This window comes from Miscanthus floridulus, chromosome 15, assembly GCF_019320115.1.
Source record: "Miscanthus floridulus cultivar M001 chromosome 15, ASM1932011v1, whole genome shotgun sequence".
NCBI classification, from domain to species: Eukaryota; Viridiplantae; Streptophyta; class Magnoliopsida; order Poales; family Poaceae; genus Miscanthus; species Miscanthus floridulus.
The window spans coordinates 5,707,397-5,729,440 of NC_089594.1; the positions used below are offsets into that span (position 1 = coordinate 5,707,397).

A 22,044-nucleotide genomic window follows, 5' to 3' on the forward strand; every position below is an offset into this window, starting at 1 on the left:
GTACTTTTGTCCTTTTTCAGCTGGTGCTATGGTGGCCTTGGTCGAGAGTGAGGAAGAAGAGGATGATGATGCCACCCTTGTTACTCATCGGTGAGTTGTTTTCTTGTTTTCCTGTTGTTGAACCCCTCTTTTTGTTTTGACTTTGGTTTTGTTCCCTTGCAGTAAGCGGTCATCTGGTTTGAGTTCTTCTAGGGCTCCAGTACCGGCCGCGCTACTCCCGTCGTAGGGTGGTGGTGATGTTTTTGCTGCTGTGGTTCCCCCTGTGAGGTCTTCTTTTGGTTTTATGAAGAAGAAGATAGCTGAGTGAGTGAATTCTAGTTTTATTTCTTTGCTTCTGTTCTCCTTTTTTCTTATTCTTATTGGCGAGTTTCCTTATCAACTGCCAGGCCTTCGTCTTCCCTGAACCTTCAGTCAACTTCTTGTCATACCTCTAGTGCGCCCTTGTGTATTGAGTCTCAGGACTCGGAACGCATGGTCGTCGAGGTGGCTGTGAGGGGGACAGAGTACGCAGTCGCTGATATGCTGACTCCTGAGGTGATCGTGGCCATGGCGGCAGATTCATCTGAGGGGTTGGCCGTGGCTTCCTACGAGATTGCCCTAGTCGTGCCTTCTCTGCATCGGTCGGCTTCTCCCTCTCCTCTTCTTGCTTCTAGTGGTCCGCCTTTGGCTGATGACGTGGTGCAGCAATTTGATGCCACTCATTGATTGTCGGAGTTGACCGCTGCCTGGGGAAACTTGGTGACCTTTGCGACTTCTTTCGGGGAAAAGCTCTAGGTAAGTTTTTCTGAAGCTCTTTCTTTGGATGTTTGTCTTTCTTCTGTCCTTATGTCTTGTTTTTCTCTCTCTCTTTTTGCTCAGTCTTTTTCTTATGATCATACCGGCTTCTTTTTCTCATCTAAAACTGAGAAAAAGTTGTCTTTTGAGGTGAGTACCCTAAAGGCAGAGCTTGACCTCTATCGGGCCGAGTTGGAGACCGAGCGTCAGACGCATCAGAAGGAGGAGAAGGCTCTCCATGCCTGGGTGGTTGAGGCAGAGAAGCAGAGGGATGTAGCTACCCAGGAGGCTTTGAAAAATGTGGAGGCCATGAAGAAAGAGTGCCATGGTATTGCGAGTTCTTTTTCGTTTCCTTTTGTATTCAAATTTGCCTTTCTGCTGACTTGTCTTTTGTTGCCTGGTCTAGCTCTCTGAGTTGAAAAGCAGAAGCTCTCGGAGGGTATCGAGGAGATGAAGACACTTGTTCATACTAACCACAATAAGGCTGAGGTGGTAATTACTCGAGCTGAAGAAGAACTCGTGCTTGCTAGGTTGATTAGGCGTGGAGCTGACAGGGATCTTGTGCAGGCCCAAAAAACCATTGAAGACTTGACTGGCAAGTTGGCAACGGCTACTGAGAACTGGAATGCTTTGTGGAAGTCTTTTCGGTCAGTTGCCGACCTTCTCCGGACTCCAGCAGATGATGGTCATTCTTGGGCTCAGTTTATTCCCCAAGTGTCGACCTGCTTCCAGGAGTTTGTGAAGAGGTGTGCCCATCTGTGTACCAGGAATGTTCTTGCCCAGGTCCGGGTTCTTTCTCCGGAGTTTCCTTTGTCCAAGGTTGCTGATAAAGCCGAGAGTTAAGAGTATCTGGATGCTGTTGAGAAGTTGGAGCCTGAGGTCGAAGATTTAGCCAAGAAGATTGTAGATAATCTTAACATTGATATTTCTTCTCCTAATGACAATGCTTGATGTAATCGACCTTTGTATTCCAGCTTCTATAATAGAACACTATACTTGAAAATTGAATGGAGATTCTTTATTTTTTGTTGATGTCTTCTTTGTCTGTATTTCTTTGTCTTGTAAACAACCTGGTTTAGGTAAATCATTGTCTTGACAAACTTTCTTGATCTGCCAAGTGCTTTTTTGGCTTTCGTTTGTGCCTTGTAAACAACTCAGTATAGATCGTTGTGCTTTTCTGGCTTTCGTTTGTGCCTTGTAAACAACTCGGTATACGTAGATTGATGTCTTGATAGACTTCCTAGATTTATTGAGTGCTTGTCTGGCTTTCGTCTATGACTTGTAAACAACTCGATATAGATCGTTGTCTTGACAAACTTTGTGTTCTTGTTAGTACTAAAAAGACTTAGGACATCTTCAGCTTCTTCTTTTTGGCTTAACTCAGAATGTGGTCAGCATCTGGTCCTTTCCTTGGTTGCAAAAAAAATCCTAGGATCGACAAGCCCCCCGAGTACTTCATGGTTGAGTTCTGGAAGCAAGCATCATCTGAGCACTTTCCTGGGTGAAACCATGTAGTGCTTCTTGGGATCTTCTGAGTGTAGCCCCTGAGCCTCTTGCTATTTGGAACAAGGAGCTAGAGGGTCTTGTCTTGAAATTGCTCTGATTTTTGCTCAGGCTTAGTTTCAGTTGTTTTGCTTTTTGGTTCGGGTGTTAGCTTATTAGCTACCCTCATCGGCGGGCTCAAGCATCTTTTCGGCTCTTTTGCTCTCGGCCGATATGCTCAGGCGTATTTCCAGTCATTTTGCTTTTTGGTTCGAGTGTTAGCTTGTTAGCTACCCTCATCGGTGGGCTCAAGCATCTTTTCAGCTCTTTTGCTCTCGGCCGGTATGCTCAGGCGTGTTTTCAGCCATTTTGCTTTTTGGTTCAGGTGTTAGCTTGTTAGCTACCCTCATCGGCGGGCTCAAGCATCTTTTCAGCTCTTTTGCTCTCGGCCGATATGCTCAGGCGTCTTTTCAGCCATTTTGCTTTTTGGTTCGGGTGTTAGCTTGTTAGCTACCCTCATCGGCGGGCTCAAGCATTTTTTTTTCAGCTCTTTTGCTCTCGGCCGGTATGCTCAGGCGTCTTTTCAGCCATTTTGCTTTTTGGTTCGGGTGTTTAGCTTGTTTGGTACCCTCATCGGTGGGCTCAAGCATCTTTTTAGCTCTTTTGCTCTCGGCCGGTATGCTCAGACGTCTTTTCAGCCATTTTGCTTTTTGGTTCGGGTGTTTAGCATGTTAGCTACCCTCATTGGCAGGCTCAAGCATCTTTTCAGCTCTTTTGCTCTCGGCCGGTATGCTCAGGCGTCTTTTCAGCCATTTTGCTTTTTGGTTCGGGTGTTAGCTTATTAGCTACCCTCATCGGCGGGCTCAAGCATCTTTTCAGCTCTTTTTCTCTCGGTCGATATGCTCATTGGAAACAACTCGGGGAAAGCCATAATAAGACATATGTTTGTCGGGAAAGAACCATCTTTATTGATCATGAATATTGATAGGTCATAATAGTATATATGTTGTTGATGAGCACTATCTTTATTGATCATGAACATTGATCTCTTGTGGCTTGTATATATATTTTCCCTTGAGTTGTTTTCATGCGTAGAATCTTCTTAGCTGGCTGATGTGCCATGTATTGTTGACTTCCTTTCCGTCTTCAGTTACCAACTTGTATGTGCCTGGTCCGGTGACTTTTTTGATGATAAAAGGACCTTCCCATGGACTGAGTAGTTTATGGCGTCCGTCAATTTTTTGTATTCTTCTTAGTACTAGGTCTCTGACTTGTAGTGATCGAGGCTGGGTATTCTTGTTGTAGTGGCGTCTTAATCCTTGGAGGTATCTTGCTGATTGAAGGGTAGCGTTTACTCTGACTTCTTCTATACTGTCGAGTTCTAATCTTCGGGTGTGTTCTGCTTCTCCTTCGTCATATTGTTCTATCCTTGGTGACATCGAGATCAAGTCAGCAGGTAGTACGGCTTCTGATCCATAAACTAGGAAGAAAGGTGAGTATCCGGTGGCTCTACTTATTTGAGTCCGTAGCCCCCATACGACCTTGGGTAATTCTTCAATCCATTTTGATCCATAGTCCACTAGTTCTTCATATAATCTTGGTTTTAATCCGGCTAGTATGAGTCCATTAGCCCTTTCTACCTATCCGTTGGCCTCTGGATGTGTGACTGATGCGTAATCTATGCTAAAGCTGTAGTCCTGTGCCCAACTTTGGAATTCAGTGGCTGTGAAGGGAGAACCCTAATCTATGATGATTCGATTGGGCATGCCGAAGCGGTGCATAATGTCTTGGATGAACTTGATTGCTTTGGCTGCACTGTACTTTGCGAGTGGTTTGTATTCAATCCACTTGGTGAACTTGTCAATTGGTACGAAGATATACTCGAAACCGCCTTTTGCTTTCTTGAGAGGTCTTACTTGATCCAGCCCCCAGCAGGAGAAAGGCCAAGCGGGTGGGATGCAGATGAGATTGTGAGGTGGCACATGAGCTTGTCTTGCGAACATTTGACAACCTTTGCATCTTCTGACAAGTTCTTCTGCGTCTTTCAAAGTGGTTGGCCAGTAGAATCCGGTGCGGAATGCTTTGTCGACTAGTGCTCTTGAAGCGGCGTGATTTCCACAGCAACCTGAGTGTATTTTATCTAGGATCTCTTTGCCCTCTTCAAGTGAGACACATTTTAAGAGTACTCCTAATGATGCGGCTCTTCTGTAGAGCTTGTCTCCCACCAGGACGTAGTTCTTGCTTCTACGAACAACCTGGGTAGCTTCCTCTTTATCCGCTGGCAACTTATTTTCTTTGATGTAATCAATAAAAACCTGGGTCCATGAAGTGGTGATTACCAAGATCTGGGTGCTTTTAGCTGAGATTTCAGGGGTTATCTCACCGGGTTGTTTGATAGAGGGAGCTGATAACTCCTCTATGAAAACACCAGGTGGGACCTTTGCCCTGTCCGATCCAAGCTTGGCGAGGATGTCTACCGCAATATTAGAATCGCGCAGGACATGTAGAATTTCTAGTCCTTGAAAATGTTTTTCGAGCTTTCGTATTTCAGCACAGTAAGCGCCCATGTTTTCTTTGGTGTAGTCCCAATCTTTGTTGACTTGATTGATGACTACTGCCGAATCGCCATATACGAGTAAACACTTGATTCCGAGGGTAATTGCCACTCGTAGCCCGTGGATGAGGGCTTCGTATTCTGCTTCATTGTTTGTAGCTTGCCATAATATCTGAAGGACATACTTGAGTTGTTTTCCATCTGGAGAAATGAGGAGAACGCCTGCACTGGCTCCACCTAGCTTGAGTGATCCATCAAAGTACATCTTCCAATGATCAAGGATGATATTTGACATCGGTTGTTGAATTTCTGTCCACTTGGCGACAAAATCGGCCAGGGCTTGAGATTTAATTGCTTTTCGTGGGGTGAAATCAATATTGAGAGCACCAAGTTTGATTGCCCACTTAGATATGCGCCATGTTGCATCTCTATTGTGCAGGATGTCTCTGAGTGGGAAATCTGTCACCACGGTAATCTTGTGGCTTTCAAAATAGTGGCGAAGCTTGCGTGAAGTGATCAAGAGTGCGTAGAGTAATTTTTGCACATGTGGGTACCAGATTTTTTATTCTGATAGTACTTCATTGATGTAGTATACGGGGCATTGTACTTTATATACACGCCCTTCTTCTCTTTCTATGACAATCGCTGTGCTGACCACAGTAGAAGTTACCACAATGTACAGCATCATGTCTTCATATTTTGTCAGAGGTGTGAGAACGGACAAAGAGGTGAGGTATGTCTTAAGTTTGTTGAAAGCTTCGTTGGCTTCTTCTGTCCACTTGAACTTGTCTGTCTTCTTTAGCAATTTAAAGAAAGGTAACCCTTGTTCGCCCAGTCTTGATATGAAACGATTGAGGGCTGCCATGCAGCCTGTTAGCTTCTACACATTTTTGACACTTCGAGGAGGGCCCATCTCTGTTATGGCTCGAATTTGCTTGGCGCTTGCTTCGATTCCGTGATGACTGACCAAGAATCCGAGTAGTTGTCCTGAAGGAACTCCGAATACACACTTGTTTGGATTCAATTTCCACCTCCATCTTTTTAGGTTTTCAAAGGTTTGCTTTAAGTCTTCAATTAGTGTATCCGGGTTCTTTGTCTTTACTACTATGTCATCCACGTATGCCTCTACATTTTCCCTAATCTGATCACCAAGGCACGTTTGGATAGCTCTTTGGTAAGTGGCACCAGCATTCTTGAGTCCAAATGACATGGTTTTGTAGCAGTAGGCGCCGAACGGAGTGATGAAAGATGTCTTGCTCTGGTCTTGTTCCTTTAATGCGATCTGGTGATATCCTGAATAGCAATCAAGGAAGGATAATAGGGCAGATCCTGCTGTTGAATCAACTATCTAATCAATGTGTGGTAGCCCAAACGGATCTTTTGGGCAGTGTTTGTTGAGATCTGTGTAGTCGACACACATGCGCCACTCGTCCGTATTCTTTTTCTGTACTAGAACTGCATTTGCTAGCCAATCTAGATGGGGTATTTCTCTGATGAATCCGGCTACCATTAGCTTTGCGATTTCTTTTTTAATTGTTGCCATCTTATCGGGTGAGAATCATCGTAGTCATTGCTTCATAGGCTTGGAGCTTTTATTGATCTCAATTCTGTGCTCAGCCAACTCCCTTGGGACACCTGGCATGTCGGCCGGCTTCCAAGCGAAGATATCTTTGTTGTCCCAAAGAAAGTTGGTGAGCGCGAGTTCCTATTTTGCCGAGAGGTGGGCGCTGATGGTTGCCGTTTTGGAGGGATCATCGGTGCCCAGGTCAATTTGCTTGACGTCGGCTTCTTTTGGTGGTGCGAGGATACTAGGTTTCTTAGCCGGTATCTCTAGCTCTTCTGGGTTCATTTCTGCTGCAACAGTGGCTATTTCTTTTCTTCCATCAGCGGCTTGTGCTTTTGCTGCAATTTGGATTGCCTGAACATCGCAGTCAAAAGCGCGCTTCAAATCACTCCGAAGAGAAAGGACAGTTAGGCCCTGGCATCTTAAGCAACAGGTACGGATAATGCGGTACGCCATGAATTTTGCTAGTGCTGGGCGCCCGAGGATTGTGTGATATGATGAATCAAAGTCTGCAACTTCAAACTTGATGAACTCTGTATGGTAGTTCGAGGGAGTCCCAAAAGTAACCGGTAGAGTGATTTGTCCAAGTGGCATTGCTGCCTTGCCGGGTACTATGCCATAAAAAGGCGTGCTTGTGGGTGTAATCATCCCGGCGAGTTGTAGTCCCATCTTCCTTAGAGTTTCTGAGAAAATGATGTTGAGTCCGGCTCTCCCATTGATTAGTACTTTTGTGACAGTCATACCGGCAATAGTTGGATCTAGAACTAGTGGGTAATGGCCTACGTTTCCTACGTTAGTCCATTCGTCTTCTCTTGAAAATTGGATTGGATACTATGACCAGTTGAGATATCTTGGAGTAGTCGGTTCTGCTGCCATGATGGTTCGCAGCGCTAGCTTTTCTTAATGTTTGCTTCTGGAATCTGGAACCCCGGCAAAGATTACTGCTACTGTCCCCCTGGATTTTTGGAATCCCTTGTCTTCGTGGTTGTCTTCTTCTTTTTTCTGATTGCTTTCTTTGGTATTCTTCTTACTATCTTTTCTTGTGTATCGATCTTTGAATGTGTAGCAATCTCCAATGGTGTGATTTCCTTTGGGGTGCAAGATGCAACGCATGTTTTCAATGTCGTCATACCTTCTGGGCTTGGAAAACTTCCTTGATTTGCCAGTCACCGCTACGGTGTTGTCTGCTCCACATTTTCTCTCTAGATGTCTATTGTTTTGATGATTTTGCTTGTCTGGGTTGTCTCGGTTGCTTCTATCTGGGAACCTTTCTCGTGTTTTCCCTCTGCAGTAATCATCTTTTCTACTGTTTGTCTGAATTCTTCATTGTTTCTTGGGTTTTCTTTGTAGAAATCTTGAAATTGCCACCTAGCCATGATTCTGTGAGAGAAAGCCTCAATTACTTCTCTTTCGGTGATGTCATGTACTTGAGCTCGTAGTTCGCTAAATCGTCGATAGTAATTTCTGAGACTTTCACCTCCTTTCTGCTTGAGTCCTTTTAACTCTGCATGGGTGATTGGGTGTGTAATGATACCTGTGAAATTCTCACAGAAATCTCTTTGCAAGTCCTCCCAATTTTTGATTGATCCTGGATTCAATTTGTCAAACCATTGAAGGGGCATGATTTCTAGGGCCATGGGAAAGAACAAGGTCTTGATGTCATCGTCTCCTCCGACCAATTCAATCGATTGCGAGCAAATCCTGAGCCACTGCCTTGGTTCGGTCTTGCCATCATACTTAGAGTGGTTGGACGGCTTGAACTTGTGAGGTAGTCATATTGAAGCGAGTCTGTTCGCAAAACAGGGGAATCTATCGTGTGCCCCGGCTTCTTTGTATTCTGATTTGCCACCTCCTTCTAGCCAACTATCGTCTTGATGAGAGTAGTTCTACATGGCTGTCTGAATGGGTACTTTGCTTCTGATCTTTCTTGGTTGTTTGACTCGATAGTTTTGACTATGTCCCTTCTACTTTCCTCATTGTGACTTCCACTTGGTCCAAGTCTCTTGAAAGCGGATTTCCTTTGATTTTGATCTTCTTGCGCATGAGATGTCGATCTGGCAGGTAGTTTTGAATGGGTTCTTCCGTCGTGCGTCCTTAGGGCTGTTGATCGGAGGTAGTCCCGGAGTTGTTCCTGTTTTTCACTGGGATGTGAGATTGCTCTGAGTTCTTCTAGTGCTTCTCGGATCCTGTCGTAGGGTGTATTTGCCACGCGTCCTTCTCCAACTTCTTGTTCTGATTTTCTTCTATCGTACTTAGCTAGATCTGACTCATATCTGATCCATGCTTCCTTGCGCTGCCTAGCACGATGTTGGCGTCCTTATTTCAATTTGTTTTTTCTTTCTCTGGCTTGCTTTTGATTTTTGGTCTCACCATCGTGCCCTTGGATAAAGGGTGATATGTTGGATTCAGATTCGTCTGATGACCTGATGTCAGGTGCTTCTAGAGGGGCCAATGGTGATCGAGGATGGTGAATCAAGAATACTTCTTGTGCGTGGGTTGTTCTGTCATCGGCGTTGGTTTCTGTACTGTCAGAGTTGTTGATAACTTTAGTAGAGGCTTGAAGGTCACAGATCGAGTCTCCTTCTTGGTAGGGTAGAGCTGTTGTCATTGTTGTGTCAACTAGCCGGGTACTGCTATCCTTAGAAACAGAACCTGGCCAGTGGATGATGCAGTCTTGAGATGTTATGGTTAGTATGAGGCCTTCCTGAGCTCCTATTAGTGGTATTCCAAAAACTGGATTAAGAGGTCTTTCGAGCTATGCCTGATAAGACGTTGTCATGTTGCCGAGACCGAACGAAAAAGGACCCGTCTTCTTTAAAGTACTCTAAGTGTACTCCGAGTTGTATTCTTGATAGGTTGATGTCGTGTTTCGGAGCCTTGTCGGTAAAGAACTCAATTTTCCAAAAGAACTCGGGTAAGACTCCATCTCGAAAGTGGAGCCTAATTTTGAATTGGATGCATGAAGCCGTGGAATCTGAGTTGGATTGGACATCATGAGCTGCGCGAATCTTCTGACAAGCTGATCTGTCGTTGTCGCCGAAATGGAAAGGTCTTGATGATGATCCGAATCTTCAAGGAGATGGCCTTGGAGCTTGCCATCGTCACCTGCCTCACAGATCCACAAACCAAAGATGAAGGTTGATCCCTTCGAAAAAATCATGTTGTCGAGGTCCATCGAGCTCTTGGATGCAAAGTCGCCGAAAGCCCCTACCTGGTGCGCCAGCTGTCGATGTTTGATCACCGATAGCCTGCCATGGGAGTACCCGGGGTAGTTTGTTTGGGCTTTAGCGTATGTAGAACTCGACGGTTAACGCAAGAGACAGTCGATTTATCCTGGTTCGAGCCCTCGACCGTGATCGAGTAATAGCCCTACGTTCAGTCAGCGTTAGCCTTTGTATTGGATTGATCGTAAAGTGTTGTGATGCGTTATCTCTCAGTCCTATCTCTAGGAACCCTGCCCTCCTTTATATAGTTAGGAGGTCAGAATCCTAGTCGGTTTACAATGAGAGTTCCTAGTAGGATTACAGAATAATAATACTACTAAGATTACAGGGGAAGAATCCTAGTTAGACTAGATCTTCTCCCTTCCTTGCGGGTTATCCCGTGCGTCCCGCACCGACAATGGCTAACGTCTGCATCGATATCTCCATCCTTCTATAGCATTGATCCTAGATAATAGAAAGTATCTTTCTTAGGCACCACTTGACCTTCCAAACTCACCTCTCCCTCCTTGTGTGCAACATTGCCAATGTCACATCTCATGTATTCAGTTTTAGTTCGACTTACTCTAAAACCTTTGGACTCAAGGGTCTGCCGCCACAACTCTTGTTTTCTATTTACTCCTACCTGACTTTCATCAACTAGCAATATATCATCTGCAAAAAGCATACACCAAGTAGTGGTGGAGGGAGGGGGGCTTGGCATCCCCTAACCCTCTACGGCATCTGCAGTGGCCCCTGATGGCCTGGGCCTCTATGGCTCGGCCTGGCACCCCTGGCGGCCTAGGCGCCTGTCACCCCGTCCCTGGCGGCGTGGCCCAATAAAAAATTAAGAAGCCTCTGAGGCTCTGAAGTCTAAACTCTGGCCCTGGAATCATTACGTAGCACGGACACATGGTACCAGTCACCAGTCGCCCCTCCGTTCATGTCACTTCATATCCCACTGCCGCCAGTCAAAAAGGACAAGGATGATGCCATGATGGAGCCATGCGTAGCAGCGTCTCTATGGACTATGGTTCGTTTGGTGATTCTGTGTTATTTTCTAGCTTGTTTTCTCCTATCTTCATTTTCTAGGCTATAGATCTTGGGGATTTTTTGTTTATGTGTTTCATGATGCATGTACAGATGATTTTCTTTCCAATCCAATTGAATGTCTCAAAAGCGGATGGATTCTTGCTCCAAACTTTTTATCTATCGCTGTTGAGTTCTGTTCTTTTCTTTCTCCAGTGATATTCTCTTATCTAATTAACAGTCACTAGTGATTCTAAATTTCCCTTTCTAATTTTAGACAATATGAAGAAGAGAAAGACCACCAATAGCTTTTTTAAGCCAATTGGTTCAAGTGCTAATTGTATTGAAGCCATTGCAAGCCGAGGCGGTCAGATTAACATGCAAGTGGAAGCTCCTAATCTGGAAGGGGAAACTCATAATGATCATGTACAAAATCCTAATAATCAGAGTAATGTTGCTGCTACCACTGAACCAATTGAAGCCGATGTAGCACTCGGTTTTAAGGACAAAACCAGATACACACTATATGTGAGCCTAGGAAGTCAAATCTCACATATAGCTACAAATAAAGGTAATATCAATAGACAATGCTTAATATATAACATACTTAGTATAAAGGATATAACCTTAGATAGCAAATAGTGGAAAGACAACTCCGATCTTCAGGTGAAGACTCCAATTCCATAGGGATAACTTACTGATTGATCACAAGCCCAATTCCGCCAAACTCTAGCAATCTGGTACCCATCCAAGATTTTTCTAAAGATTTAAAAAGTAAAGCAAGCGTAAGTACATGTCGTACTCAACAAATATAACATGGGGTTCATGAGACTCAAAAGGCTGACACTAGTTGAACTGCAATTAGCTTTTAATGAGTCATCTTTTAGCAATTGGGTGGCAACAAGTTTATTCACAAGCCCATATAAACACATAATCAGATAAACATGAATAATGAACAGCATAAATAGTAATCATTAGTGTACATCTTCATCATCAGTATCATCCATGTTCTTCATCTATTTTGTAAGGGTCCAAGGCCGCTCGTGACCATGAGCATGGCTGATATACCAGTTTTACACTCTATAGAGGTTGTACACTTTCACTGTGAGTCGTGATTTACCTTTTTGCTTGAGGCGGCCAATCTCTTGACCCACTACCTAGGTTCGTCTAACAAGTTAGGGCCGCTAAGGTTTCCCCATCAATAAGCATGAACCCTCCTCCAAGGAGTGACTAACAAAATACCAAGAAACCAAAGTGCACCCTCTTGGCAGGCCGAGATCATACCTGTCAGAGCCCCTCTTGCGTCATAAAGGTAACCACTAACAAGCTAGAAAAGATCCTCATACTGAGCTAAAACTAGAGCCATATAGTCCTCACAGCTATACTATAAGCCGTGGATGTTCGCTTACAGATAAGTCCTTAGGGAGAGGAATCTAGAGCACCATAAAATAGCCCAATGCTCTAGCCCCCTTGTTCTATGTTGCTAAAAAGCATCTTTTAATGTTAATTACATATACCATTAGTCAAGTTACAAGATCATAGCTTTAGTTGAGCACTAGCATCATACTATGCAATGTAATAACCCATAGGAATCAAAGAATCCAGGATATCAAATAGCTAGGAAAATTACTATGGTTGCCAAGGTAGACACATGCATATGATTAAAATAATATTAAGGTGAATAGGACAACAAGGAAGATCCCATGCTATACTTGCCTTAAACTCAAATCCTTCTTCTATTGAATTGTAACCTCTAAAGGACTTCTTCTAGATCACCAACTTCTTTTATATCACCAACGCAAAGCTCACCAACTAGACATGATCATAAAGCACCACACAAGCATCCATGCAATCATACATGAAGCAAACAATAGATCTAAATTAGAATAGTACACCAAACATAAAACCAAGATGAAAAGTTTGTAAAACAAATCTACGTCTCGCTACGAACACACAGACGTGAAAAGCACTCTAATCGGAGCTATAACAAAAAAAATTATGAATTAAACAAGATTTCCTTTAATAAAATAATAGATTAAATCTAACCTCGAATTTCAAAAGTTGAAAATATATTTAACAGTAGGATGAACATGTAGATTACTCAATTACGAATCTAACGCAACTTGAATGGATCAAAACGGAGTTAAAACGAAGATTTTATGGCCTAAATAAGACTAGTGGCAAAATTGTAAATAGATGAAAGCGTATTTTGGATCTAACCGAAGAAACTACATTTTCAAAAGAAGAAAACATATTTTGAATCTAATAGAGGGATTTTATGCTTTCTGAAAGAGAAAATGTATTCTGAATCTACTAGAAAGAAATTATGCTTTTGGAATAGGAAAACGTATTCTAAAAGTGCGCCATGGACTGCGGGTTATATTACGCGAAACTATAGGGGCTCTTTTCCAAATAAACTAGGCGAAGGGGTATGAGCGATCATGGACCATTGGATTGAATCTGGATGGCCTAGATTAGAAAGGAGAGGGAGAGAGAGAGTCACCAGTCAGAGAAGAAAACCTGTGCGGCGAAGCTCCATTACCGGCGGCGAGAAGCTCCTTGGAGCGCTTGGTTTGGGTCCTAGAGGCCACGATTTGACGAGCCGAGAGCATGGGGAATAAGAGGAGAAGACAACGAACTCACCTAGGGCCTTCTTGTGATCGACGATGGGTCTACGGCGTCGGGCAGTGCAGCGGCGACGGCGACGGCGAGAGGAGGAGAAAAATCTAATTTAATACACGAGAGATTTCCCTAACTAGGGGCTTCCCATATGGTAGTTTTGGTTTGCTTTGCCCAAGGGGTTGGTACATATTTATAGGAAGAAAAACTCCCCACATCTACATCAACTAGCAATATGGTACTAATTGATGTTGCATCCTCCACATTTACTAATAGACCTAAATAATCATTAAAGCTCATTAGTAAATAAATGCACAGGCCTTTGAAATGTATTAGGATTATTGCACATGGGCTTTGTGAGTTGGTTGGAAAATGATATATATTATTTATTTTCGAAATTAATTAATTACATGAATAAAATAATTTTAGAAAGGTCCAGAATTGATATTTAAGCCACGAAAAATACTTCGATATCTCCGAAAATTTTGGAAAATTTCCCAGAGACACTTTGGAACATGATGAACCCAAATAAAATATTTGAAGCTCATGAAAAGATTATTGGAAACTTGGAACATAAAAATTAAGGTGAAGGAGGTAGGAATTAAATTCCAAAAAGAAGCTGGAAAATTCCTAGAGATAGATATTCGTCTCCTAAACGTATTTAAAAAACACATTTTGCACATAGAAACATAAGGTGCGACCAGCATGAATGTAACAAACACGTTTCTACCTTAAGATAAATTTTAATCTAATGAAAATTTATTATTTTCCCATGTTTTCATGAGCCTAAAATTACAAAATTAAATCATTTTAGCTGTATTTCAAGAGAAGCAAATTTTAGGGTGTTATAATTCTACCCCTCTTAAGATGAATCTCGTCCTCAAGATTTGAAAGATGGTGATAAAAGAGATACAGATTTTCCACCTTTGGATTCTTCTCTACTTTGCATACCTGTTAACCATACTCCAAGTAACTTATCAAACTGATTCCAAGATTCTGAAGGTACTCCAAACAATACTCATGTAACTCCAATCACTAGGCCACCTTTCCTTTTTAGTCCATAATATCAATTCTTTTTCTTAAAATATTCACCTTCCAACGGAGCTTCCTCACTTTCTTGGTCTAAAGTAGATTCTATTACCAACTTTAAAACATTAATGACTTCAGATGCTTAGATCAAGTTGCTCAACTCTCAAACAACTATTCTTAGTCCATGGTGTCATTCAAATCTTCTTAGCATAACTCTCTCTTACTAAAGACATCGACAATGACTTTTACTTCTTCAAGTGATAGCACTTTTTCAAGTCATAATCTTGATCAATACCAAACCAATGATGATGTCATATGCTCAAAACCAACTTTGTGAAGATGTTCCTTAGATTCTTATGATCCTCATAGATGTCACTTATCATGCCCAAGTAGATAGTACCTCCATGCTCCACAATGGATAACTCCAAATCATACGTCAGATGTTCCATCTCATGTTGTCTTGCTTAAACCTCTATTTTTTCTTCTTACATAAGGACGCATCCCACACCTTGATAAGGTGCATCATAGTAGATATAAAAAACCCTTGTCGTGATCTGGCAAAGCTAATACATAGGTTTTACCTCAACCTTTTTTTTACTCCTTCAAATACTTAGCTGAGGTCTCTTGATCTGAACTTAAACCTTCTCTAGTAACACTATCAATATCTTGATGGTCTTGGATAAACTTCCTTGGATCATCTAATCAAACCTCATTATTAAAGACTCTGAGTTTCTCTCACATCTTTAACTTTCTTCAATCCAAACCTTCTTGTCATGCTTAGTATATCATTGGAATTTCCTGAGACTCCATAGAACCATCTGTAGTTATCAAATATCTCATTCCTATGTCATCAATGCCTACTTGTCCTAGGTATGTTGAAGATTGGACTCCCAGCTGAGGATAGCTCGAATTGCAGAGCCATATTGACGAATTCATCCATTCCTCATAGATGATCCAATAACTTATCAACTAAGCAAAGGATACTTACTCTGGATGATGAAACCCTTAAGTGATATACATCCTTTGGGTACCACCTTTCTTATCAGATTAACTGATTCTTCCAAGTGAGAGCTAGAGAGCATAACTAAACTTCATATGGTACCTTGAGCATTTGGACCCTTCTTAGTTAGATAGTTAGCATAAGCGTGATTGTCTATCTTATTGATCTCCTCCAAAGGTATTTGTTCCTCTAAAGGTTTCGATCCTAGGACCTATGGGTTATGGGCCCACCACGCTTCCGCTGCGCAAACTAGAACGTGTGATACTTCATCTTGCAAATTCTTCAACTTGGCTACCTCCCTTAAGAAAAATTAAACTAGGGAACACAAAAAGGGTAGCTTGCACCTTCTTCTAGATGAGCTAACTAGTATCAAGACGTTCTGACATCCCAATGATACTCTCGTGTATGAGCAAGAACAAGAAATCTAAAATTCCTCGCGAGCAGAAAAACAATAGCGCAATAAAATAGTTGTAACTCTTATTTTGTTAATCCAATAGAGCTATAGTTTATATTGTTGGAAAGCTTATCAAACTCTCCACAACTTCCTTATAGAACACTTTTCCAAATTCCATAGTTTAGGTAGTCAAAAGCAGTGCATAATAGAAACTATTCTAGGCTTCACATAGCATCGATGTATCATCTTGTGATTTTCAAAACTCCATAACCAACATAGCTATCAAGGTAATTCTTGTGGTCAGAGAAAGATATTGAAGTCTAATGTCGTCTAGAATTTTGTCATGATTTTTTGTAGTCCAAAGACAGAGATATAAACTGATAAAGATAGGTTGCTCCAAAGGCACGATAGAGAAAACAGGAGAGAACCAAAACCCAACTATTTATTTCATTAATCCTTATACCTTAGGCCAATAAACTAAATGAAATTATGGGAACACCCAATAAGATCATTGCAATCATTACAAAGATTCAAAACAAGCAGAAGCATAATGACAATTCAACAAAGCACTAAAGGTGCACAAATCAATCATTGACTCAACTTACGATACTATCGTCCTCATTGTACTAGGGATAATAGTCCTAAGACTCATCTTTAGATTACACAAGAAGGTGATGAGGGATAGTTCTAAAAGCATATCAAATCAAGTAGTGAAGATGAGAACAAAAACTTCAAAATAAGCACCAAGGTAGAGATGAATAACAAGGGTAGAGATATAGTAGAGAAGAAAATATCAAGGTTTATAGAGCAAGGGTTTTCGTAGCAACTTTTAAACCTTAAAATGACTAGTTTCTACTAGGCTTGCATCCTATAGTTAGCATTGCTCTTATACCACTTTGTAGCACCCGATTTTAAGGACAAAACCAGATACACACCATATGTGAGCCCAGAAAGTCAAATCTCACATATAGCAACAAATAAAGGTAATATCAATAGATAATGCTTAATATACAACATACTTAATATAAAGGATATAACCTTAGATAGCAAACAGCAAAAAGACAACTCTAATCTTCGAGTGAAGACTCTAATTCCACAGGGACAATTGACTGGTTGATCATAAGCCTAATTCCTCCAAATTATGAATTTCCAAAGTTGAAAATATATTTAACAGTAGGATGAACATGTAGATTACTCAATTATGAATCTAACGCAACTTGAATGGATCAAACCGGAGTTAAAATGAAGATTTTATGGTCTAAATAAGACTAGTGGCAAAACTATAAATAGATGAAAGCGTATTTTGGATCTAACCGAAGAAACTATGCTTTCTAAAGAAGAAAACATATTCTGAATCTAATAGAGGGATTTTAAGCTTTCTGAAAGAGAAAACGTATTTTGAATCTACTAGAAAGAAACTACGCTTTCAGAATAGGAAAATATATTCTGGAAGTGCACCATAGACTACGGGTTATATTACATGAAACTGCAGGGGCTCTTTTGTAAATAAACCCAACGATGGGATACAGGCGATCTTGGACCATTGGATTGAATCTGGACGGCCCAGATTAGAAACGAGAGGGAGAGAGAGTCACCGGCCGGAGAAAAAAACCGACGTGGCAGAGCTCCATTACTGGCGGCGAGAAGCCCCTCAGAGCACTTGGTTTAGGTCCTAGAGGAAACGATTTCATGAGCCGAGAGCATAGGGAATAAGAGGAGAAGTCAGCGAAGTCACCTAGGGCCATCTTGCCTAAGGGGTCTATGGCGTCGGGCAGCGCAGCGGCGACGGTGACGACGATGGCGAGAGGAGGAGAAAAATCTAATTTACTACATGAGGGATTTCCCAAACTAGGGGCTCCCTTACGATAGTTTTGGTGTGCTTTGTCCAAGGGGTTGGTATATATTTATAGGGAGAAAAACTTCCCACATCTACATCAACTAGCAATATGGTACTAATTGATGTTGCATCCTCCACATTTACTAATGGACCTAAATAATCATTAAAGCCCATTAGTAAATAAATGCACAGGCCTTTGAAATTTATTAGGATTATTGTACATGGGCTTTGAGAGTTGGGTGGAAAATGATATATATTATTTATTTTTGGAATTAATTGATTTCACGAATAAAATAATTCTAGAAAGGTCCATAATTGATATTTAAGCCACGAAAAGTACTCTGAGACCTCCGAAAATTTGGGGGAAATGCCCAGACACTTTGGAACATGATGAACCCAAATAAAGTATTTGGAGCTCATAAAAAGATTGTTGGGAACTTGGAACATAAATATTAAGGTGAAGGACGTAGGAATTAAATTCCAGAAAGAAGCTAGAAAATTCCTAGAGATAGATATTCGTCTCCTAAACGTATTTAAAAAACACATTTTTCATGTGGAAACACAAGGTGCGACCGGCATGAATGCAACAAACATGTTTCTACCTTACCATAAATTTTAATCTAATGAAAATTTATTGTTTCCCCATGTTTTCATGAGCATAAAAATACAAAATTAAATCATTTTAGCTCTATTTCAAGTGAAGCAAATTTTAGGGTGTTACAGCCGAGGTTGCCAAGCATCCACCAGTTGTTGCTACTAGATTTGAGAGACCCTGGTAAACGTGTTCAAATATTGGAACTGCCAGTTGATCAACAAGATGAAACTCGGAGATTTTATATTTCAGAGGGTCCATATCAACCTGTGTTGGCAGAGTACCCACTCAGTGAATTAGCTCATCATCGTCGATTTTAGAGTAACTGGTTCAAGCAATTTACTTGGCTAAAATATTCACCTCATACAAATCGTGCTTACTGTCTGCCATGTTTTTTTATTTTCCAAGAAGCCAATTGGGAAAGTTGGATCAGATACATTCATAGTAAAGGGGTTTCAAAACTGAAAGAAAGTTAATTGCAGAAATGGATGTTCTTTTCTAAAACACATGGGAGATGCCGGCTCAGCCCACAATTATTCTGTTCGGTGTTTTAATGATCTTAAGAACACAATGGCTCAAATTGACAATGTGATTGTTAAGCAAAAAGAGATAATGGTTGCAAAAGGAAGACGAAGGCTTGTGACTATGATTGATTGCATTAAGTAATAAGATCAATTTCTCATGTCTTTCTGTAGTATTTAAATTTAACTTGCTTTCTTTATGTACTTATAGGTGGTTGACATTCCAAGGTTGTCCCTTTAGAGGCCACGATGAATCTCTAGATTCCTTAAACATGGGTAATTTTCTTGAAATGGTCAAGCTTTTGGCTTCCTATAACACGGAGGTTAATGAGGTTGTGTTGAAAAATGCTCCCAAAAATGCAAAATACACTTCACCTTATGTCCAAAAGGAAATTCTAAGCATACTTGCTCGAAAAGTGCAAAAATCAATTAGAGAAGAAATTGGCAATAGTAAATTTTGCATAATGGTTGATGAAGCTCGAGATGAGTCCAAAAAAGAGCAAATGGTGATAGTCCTCTGATTTGTCAACAATGAAGGCCTTATAAAGGAGCGTTTCCTTGATCTGATCCATGTTAGTGATACTACAGCTTTGACACTTAAAGAGTCAATTTGTGCTGTCCTCTCAGCTAATGGCCTAAGCACACAAGATATAAGAGGTCAAGGTTACGATGGGGCCAGTAACATGAGAGGGGAGTGGAACGGATTGAAAGCTCTAATTCTCAATGAGTGCCCATATGCATATTATATTCATTGCATGGCTCATCAGCTTCAGTTGGCCCTTGTAGCAGCATCAAGGGAGGTACATGAGGTACATAATTTTTTTAGCATGCAAATTTCATCATAAATGTTGTTAGTGCTTCTCCTAAGCGCAATGATGAATTGCTAGCAAAACAAGCATAGGAAATTACCCATGAAATTGAATTGGGAGAGCTTGACACAGGGCGAGGGGCAAATCAGATTTCCTCCCTACAAAGGCCAGGGGACACTAGATGGAGTTCCCACTATAGGTATATTCTAAGCTTAAAGAAGATGTTTGGTGCCATAGTTTCAGTCCTACGTAGCATTGCTAATTATCGTTTAGTTTCAAAGTCTTCTCGGGGAGATGCCAGTGGTACCTTATGAATCATTATCACATTTGATTTTGTGTTTATTCTACTCCTAATGGAAAAGATTATGAAGATCACTGATGTGTTGTGCCAGACACTCCAAAAGAAGAACATTGATATCTTAAATGCGGTGGATTTTGTTTCTACCACAAAAGTGTTGCTTGGTGAGTTGCGAAATAATGGCTAGGAACCTCTTCTTGAGGAGGTCAAATTGTTTTGTGGAAAGCACAAGATTGATATTCCGGATCTGAGTAAGAAGTATGTTTTTCCCCAAATTATTTATTCTTTTGTAAAATTGTACTTGTTCATCAATCAATCCATATCTTCCCATTTGTAGGTATGTTGATGTGACTAAATCTCGAAACAAGAATGACAACACCACAGCCTTTCACCATTACAAAGTAGATGTGTTTAATGTTGCAATTGATCAACAACTAGCAGAGTTAGAAGATCGATTCAGTTCTTAAGCAACAGAGCTTTTGTCCCTTTGTGCTTCTTTGGATCCTAGGCTGGACACATTCAACATAGACAATATATGCACTCTAGTGGAAAAATATTATCCTGCTGATTTCTCAGGTCAAGAAAGAGCTCAATTGGAGTGTCAGCTGCCACATTTTTAAATTGATGTATGCAACAGTCCAGAACTAAAGGAATTATCAACACTTGCTGCTCTAACAAGTGGACTATTTAAAATAGGAAAATATTCATCTTATCCTATGGTGGACAGGTTATTAAGATTAGTATTAACTCTTCCAATATCAACTGCAACCACCGAAAGATGCTTTTTAGCTATGAAACTTGTGAAGACACGTCTCTGATGTGCAATGGGAGATGGATTTCTGCTAGATTGTTTAGTAATTTATATTGAGAAGGAATTGGCTGCATCATTCAGTATTGATGATATTATTATAGGGTACGATCTTACTGCTAGTCGAAGAGCTAAATTTAAGTTGATAGATATGTAATTTTTTTTGGTTAAGACTTGTGAAACATGCTATTATTATATCATTATATGTGACTAAAACCAGCTCATGTGGCTATCAGTTCTACGTTGCTTTGTCCATTGCCCCCCCTTACCTCAAATCCTGGCTCTGCCCCTGACACCAAGGGATACCCCCTTGAATGTCCCTTGTCACTTCAGCCATTACCAAGGCAAAGAGATACAGGCTCAAGGCTAAGCCTTGATGAAGTCCTATTTTAATCGGGAAGTAGTCTGTGTTACCATCATTTGTTCGGACATTAGTCACGGCATTGTTGTACATGTCCTTGATGAGGGTAACATACTTTGTTGGGACTTTATGTTTGTCCAACGCCCACCACATAACATTCCTTGGTATTTTGTCATAAGCCATCTCTAAGTCAATGAAAACCATGTGTAGGTCCTTCTTCTGCTCCCTGAACTGCTCCATAACTTGTCTTATTAATAAAATTGCCTCTATGGTTGACCTTTCGAGCATGAAATTGAATTGGTTCGTAGATACCCACGTCGTTCCTTGCAGTCAATGCTCGATAACTCTCTCCCATAGCTTCATCGTGTGGCTCATCAACTTAATTCCCCTATAAGTAGTGCAACTTTGGATGTCTCCCTTGTTCTTGTAGATTGGTATCAATATGCTTCTTCTACACTCCTCAGGCATCTTGTTCGATCGATAGATATTGTTGAACATCTTTGTTAGCCACACTATAGCTAAATCCTCGAGATATCTCCACACCTTGATCGGAATACCATCAGGGCCCATTGCTTTATCCACTTTCATCCTTTTCAAAGCTTCTCTAACCTCCTGCTCTTGGATCCTACGCACAAAGCACCTGTTGGGGTCATCAAATGAGTCGTCCAACTGAATGGTGGAGTTCTCATTTTCCCCATTGAACAGTTTATCAAAATACTCTTGCCATCTATGTCTGATCTCATCCTCCTTCACCAAGAGTTGCTCCCTCTCATCCTTAATGCACTTGACTTGGTTGAAGTCCCTTGTTTTTCTATCACGAGCCCTAGCTATCCTATAGATGTCCTATTCTCCTTCCTTCGTATTTAGACATTGGTAAAGACCCTCGTAAGCCCGCCCCTTCGCCTCTCCCACCGCTCGTTTTGCAGTCTTCTTTGCCACCTTGTACTTCTATATGTTGTCTGCACACTGGTTTTGGTACAAGCGCTTATAGCTTTCCTTCTTTTCCTTAATAGCCTTTTGCACATCCTCATTCCACCACCAAGCGTCTTTCAAGTCGCATCCACTTCCTTTGGTCACTCCAAGTACCTCCGCCGCAACCTTCCGAATGCATGTTGCCATCATCTCCCACATGTTGTTTGCATCACCTTCGTCCTTCCAAGGGCCCTTTTTCGA

General features: G+C 41.4%; 1 pseudogene; it reads left to right on the forward strand.

Annotated features, from left to right (window-relative positions):
* Positions 1–471: 471 nt before the first annotated feature.
* On the forward strand, positions 472–20,520 carry LOC136506895 (uncharacterized; annotated as a pseudogene).
* The last annotated feature ends 1,524 nt before the right edge of the window (positions 20,521–22,044 follow it).